The 6,000-nt window shown below is 42.7% G+C and overlaps 1 protein-coding gene across 1 annotated transcript in view; it reads left to right on the top strand.

Moving 5' to 3' along the window:
- The first annotated feature begins 226 nt into the window (after window positions 1-226).
- Window positions 227-6,000, top strand: part of kifc3 (kinesin family member C3) — a 59,953-nt gene continuing 54,179 nt past the window's right edge. The window contains exon 1 of the mRNA XM_078173077.1: window positions 227-365. The gene's annotated coding sequence lies outside the window, so the exon portion shown is untranslated. The remainder of the gene's footprint in view (window positions 366-6,000) is intronic.

The following is a 6,000-nucleotide window of genomic DNA, read 5'->3' as shown; positions in this document are numbered from 1 at the left end:
GGTCCAGAGCCACAAACCCGACCCGCCCTCGTTTCTATAAATTTAGTGTTTTTCCCTTCGCTCATGCGCGCTCAAGCCTCTGAGTCCCCACATGTCCGACCGTCCGTGAAGGCAGCACAGACAGGCAGCAGTCTTGACTTTTAGCGGCGGAGAGACGCAGAGCCGCGGGGAGACACACCGACCTTCTCCCGCTGAAACCTGGAGCTACCGTGACCCCACAGCCCGGTGCAGACTGTTAACACACGGTTCAGCAGCTGAGCTGTTTGTCCGACAGAGACTGGAGGGATTTACTGAGAGGGAGCCGCGGACAGAGGAGGAGGAAGAGGAGGGAGAGGAGGGAGAGGAGTCGCTGCTTGGGACCGGAGGTAAGGAAAAGTTTGGACTCCTCAAACTTTGTGTTCTTCCGACTGTCGTGGCACAAAGTCTGGCTGTGGTGGTTTACGGGGACGCGGTGTCCTGTCCCCGCAGTGTCGGTGTGTTGTCGGTGTCCTCTTAATGAACCAGCGGTTAAAAGTGTCCAACAGTGCAGATCTGATTCACCTCGCTGTGTCTGACTGACTCTTTTCATGGGACCGTCCAGCAGCTTCCACCGCTTCATTCACTGCTCGCTTTTCTCTGTCAGACAAAAGGGACACGGCCTCACCTGGTCAACACACACACACACACACACACACACACACACATGCACGTGTCTGTGTTTGTGGGCTACAGAGGGATCAACATATTTATTGATTATTGGTAAAGCACATGCTGCTGTCAGTCTGTCAACAACCTGAAACTCAATAAAATCACATTTACAAACAGTGAAAAGATAAAACTTTACTGGTAAATGGACAAAACAAACACAAAGTTCTGTCAGTCAAATAATCACTCAATAATCGATCAGTCATATCTACAAACACATATTTTCATTATCGCTCATTTCGATCACTAATTAATCGATCACTCTGTTACAAAACAATAAATCATGTCCAAATTTAAAAGTATATAAAAGTCTTGTTTTATCTGACCAGCACTCAGAAAGTTAAAATATTCAGTTTGTTTTAATGTAAAATGATGAAAAAGGTTGGTCACAGTTGAGAATCTGATACTGTCAAATATTTTGCATTTTTACTTGTGAAATCACCAAAGTAGTTATCAGGATGGTCACTGAAAGTTAATTCTATAACATGCCCGTCACAGTTGTCTAAAGTCAAAGCCGACATTTAAATGTCTCGTTTTTCTACAACTAACGGTCCAAAACCACCAAATGTTCGGTTTGTTATAAAATAAAATAATAAAAACATCAAAGTTTTTCTCGAAAAATCACCAAATTCATTCTCAGAATGTTGCTGATTAGTTTTCTGTTGAGCTACTAACTGACTGATTGCAGAAAATGGTTTTGATCCATTTGTGCTCTAGTTCTTCTCTTCCTCTGTGTCCTCTTAATATTTGCACCATATTTAATATCTGTGTGATGCATTTAATATTTATATATTAATCAGAACACCAGTTTTTGTGCATCGAAGCTTGAGTGATAAATATCTGCTTTTGATCAAAGCTCGTAGATTTGTGCCAGTTTCCTTTGGCATATCTGGCACTCGAGATTTTGGAGATCGTCGCTGCAAATTTTGAAACGATTCCAGATGTTTCTGACATGTTGCTGGCGGATCTGTGAGCCTGTCATATGTGGTCAGACTGCGATGAACTGATGGTGACTAGGGTTGGGTATCGTTCATAACTGAGCCGATCCAGTACCGGTATCTGGAATTCGGTACCGGTACCAAACGGTACCTTATTTCGGTACTTTTCAAAATCTAAACTTCTCAGTTTCAACATTTTCTTGAGAACATTTAGGAACAGTGCTGCACGTTAACTTTTGTCTGCACATGCATTTATTTTGAAAATTCAGTAAAAAGATTTAAATAGAAATAAATACAATTCCTTAAATTGGAAGTGTTTCCCCGCCTGCCTTGCACGTTGTGTCGCAAATATTGCAGCGAGCACTGTCTCCGTCGACTGGCGTGAAGTGCAGCCAGACTTTGGACCGCTTTCGGCTCGCCATTGTTGCTGAGTCTGAGGTGCGAGTCATGCGCTCTCGCTCCACCTCAGGTACCGAAATTTGGCACCGATTCATTTTAAGTGAATCGGTACTTGGTAGTACCGACGTGAATCGGTACCAAGTACAAAAAGTACCGAGTTTGAGTCTGAGTCACAAAACTATCACTGAGTTTAACAACAACTGATTTGGACGTCGATTGCTTGGCAACAATTGAAGCTTTGAAGGATTCGGGTCAGCCCCTGATATTTAAGACATTATCATCATTGTATACATATTTATTTTGTTGTGTGTGTGTGTATATATAAAGTACAGTACTGGAGGAGCAGCAGTGAAGCTTTTCACTGCACAGCATAGAGCTGTGTTGAGTATGTGGCAAAACAAACTTGAAAGTTTAATCAGAAAAATGAAAACTGTTGATCACAGTTTTCAGAGTCCAGAGTGATGTCTTCAGACGTCTTGTTTTGTACGGGCGGAGAAAACTTGACACATCATAATATTGCGGTATTTTGTGTGGCCATATCGAACAGATACAAAACCGCCAAGTATCAATATTTCATTACATAAATGATTAAAGTTGCAAATACATATTATTAAACTTTGATGATAAAATCAATTTCTTTTTTCGGTTCAGTAGAAACATTTAGTTTCAGTAACTGAAGAGACGAAAAGACTAAAACTTTATTAGATAAAAACAAATGTTAACTTTAAGTTGCCACTGGAAGAAAATAAATTGCGATATATGTTAGCACAATAGTCAGTACAATGCAAAATATTTAAAATCGCAGTGATACGTTGATACTGTCCGCTCAGGGAGCCGCTGGTGATTCCCACCTCTTTTGTTTTATTGACCAACAGTTTACTGTGATTATAAAACTGAGAAGCAGCAAATCTGAACATTTGAGAAGCTGCAGACAAAGAACGTTTGACAGATTTGCTTCATCAAGGACGAAACAAATAATTGATTAATAGAAGTGTTGATAAATGGAGTAATGACTTCTTCTCTTCTCTGAAGCCACAAACTGTTTATCAGTCATTGAAGCTGCTTGTATTGTGTTTTATGTCAGAGGACATGAGCGATGTGTGCAGCCTGATCCTCTCTGTCTCTGCAGCTCTGTACAGTTTTTCAGCCTCTTTTAGCTCCAGTTTTTGTTTTGCGTCTCACTTCCTGTCTCAGTGTTTCCAGCAGCTGCTTTTTTCCTAACTCATGAAAAGTTTTGGAGCTCTGACAGGACGGCGGAGTGAAACTCAGATAGTGAGCTGTCGGATCCTGTTAGGTTTAAAAACATGTCTGTAAATCGTCCTGTGAGGAGCAGATGTTGTTGTGAGGGCGTTAACGCAGCTCCTTTGATTCTCTGAACTTCAGTCTGATTAAAAACCTCTGAGTCTGAACGTTAAACAACTCGTTAAAGGAGCTGCTGCTGGACGTCCTCACTCTGCAGTGAGTTATGTGTGTTTCCTGTCCTCATGAGGACATTTGGGACGCAGACACTCTCTCTGGTTTCCTGTGTGTGTGTGTGTGTGTGTGTGTGTGTGTGGTGATGATGACAGTAACATCAGTGTGTTGGTTGAGGAGGCAGCGGCCTGCAGGGTGTGTCTGCAGAGACTGACCGCTCCAGCACAAATCTTTCTATAAATAAACTCGGTTTTGTCTGCAGGTTTTTTTGTGTCTTGTATCAGTGAGCCGCAGCAGCAGCAGCAGCAGCCACATCACTGACGACCAGCTCAGCACGTTTTACTGACGTGGAGCTCAGAATATCTCTGATTTAAAACCTTCAGCAGTGTGTCGTGTGACCGTCTGTAGTTTCTGAGCAGATATAGCTGATTCAGTTCAGTCAGAGATCTTCTCCTGAGAAGATGTACCACTCTGCTTTCAGTTAATAACATGCTGATGTGCACCGTTTAGGCACTGGTATTATTTTTAAATGGTTTTAGCACTGGTATTGGAAAAAATCCATCTTTAGTCATTCATCATGTAAGCAAGTCTACGACCTGGGAGGCATGGTTAAAGGAAATGCTAGTGCCTCTACGGATGAGGATGATCTGTGTAATTTTATACCAGAAATTAAACTATTTTTGGCTTCATGTGCTGCTGAGCAGCTTTCATAGGAATGGACAGGGCCCTGCGTCCAACACTAAACCCAGTCTCCTTTTATTTTCCCCATAGACCTCCATCATAAAAGAGACGTCTGTAAAACTGTTGACAGGACACGTCCAGTTATTACATCTGTTCCATTAATTTTTTTTAACCAACAGATATTTTGTATTTGTTATGATGTCTCAACATAAAGTCAGTGGACCAAGCATAAGAAACACTACTACACTGACTGAACACTACTGCAGCCAGCCACCAGGGGGCGATCCAGATGTTTTGGCTTCACTTTTGGGGAGCTGTCATGTCGTCCATCTTTGTATGCAGTCTCTGTCACAGCTCCTGTGAAATGACTGGCTTCACTGTCAGGATTGAATCCATTCAGTCCGATAACATTTAGGACGTCAATAGGAGCCGCAAGATTAAATGATCTTATTCCCATTTAAGTTAGTGTACTGCTGAACCAGAAGAAGTCGGCTCAGCTGGTGGAAGTCTCTAATGCACCTGCTCTGTGGGCCCAATGATGTGTAAGCAGCACCGATCAATCAGGTCGTGTCACACAGTGGAGACATGTTCATGCACCTCTGAGCAACTTTTATAGGAGCGAACGGGGTCCTGACTCCAGCTGTTTCCGGGTCTCTTAATACATCCATGTTATGCACTCGGCGAGCAGTTTCCGTTCAAGTTAGTGGCCGCCATCTTTGGATCCATTATCCAGCTCTTACGATACATTCATGGGTCCTTGTTTTTATTTAATTTAATATGACTGATGGTGTTTTTGTGGGTATAGAATTAGATTAAAGACAACTGACAGAAGAAAAACTGGTCCATGTAACCAGAGACATGACCACTGACCAGCTGGAGAGCAGCAGCTAGGCTAACAGCTAGGCTAACAGCTAGGCTAACAGCTAGGCTAACAGCTAAGCTAACAGCTAAGCTAACAGCTAAGCTAACAGGTCCTTCAGCTTCATGTTACATTCCAGACTCAGACTTTTCCTCCCTCTCGTCCGGGTAGTGCTGACGTTCCTCTGATAAGAAGTTGTGTTTTGACTCTCTGACTGTAAAACTGTCACACACAGTACCGACCAGCATGTGATGTGTTCACTGGTGTTAGATTACAGTGGGACTCTGTGGCATCCAGCTGTGTTTCCTGCAGTTGTTTCTGCTTTACATGGTAAAAAGACACAAAGCAGCAGGAAGCAGCTTCTTTCAGTCCAACTGCAGCCGCTCACACTTCATTAAAGATTAACTCAGTGTTTGCTCCGTGCTGCGTTCAGGGTCGAGTCAGAGCTGCTGACAGGTAATATTTGTGTTAATACACCTGCAGGTGGGACTGTTGTTAATGACAACAAGTCAGCAGAGTTTCTGTCTTCATGTCTCCAGAGCTCTTTCAGTCTGTCAGCGATGAGCTGAAAATGAACTGCAGCAGCACGAGGTTCAGGCTCGTCTGTGGAAATGTGATTTACTGCTTCATAATCAGATCGAGTCCCTCAGAGTTTCAGACAACGGACTGCGTGTGGAGTTGTGGGAAAAACTGCAGACTGAGGAGCGTGAAGGATCGAGAGGAGAGCTCAGAGAGTTTGTCTGAATGAAACAGGACATGTTGACTTTTAAAATGTGTTTTTATTTTCTGGCAACAGAAACTGAAAAAGTCTTAAAACCTTTAGTTTCTGTTTCTAAACTGCAGCAGTTTGTTTGAACACATAAAGAGTGAGTGTGAAAACATTTCAAAATAAAAGAAAGTCAGTGCCAAACTGTGACAGCAGCCATTTTTACACAGAGGTGGCGCCACAGAGCCACTACTGCTTTACGCCATCTTGACATTTTCACACAGAACCAAATGATGGCGGCATCACGTGTGTGATTATAG

The sequence above is a fragment of the Epinephelus lanceolatus genome, chromosome 2 (genome assembly GCF_041903045.1).
Source record: "Epinephelus lanceolatus isolate andai-2023 chromosome 2, ASM4190304v1, whole genome shotgun sequence".
Lineage (NCBI taxonomy): Eukaryota > Metazoa > Chordata > Actinopteri > Perciformes > Serranidae > Epinephelus > Epinephelus lanceolatus.
This window is presented reverse-complemented; position numbering and strand designations above follow the sequence as displayed.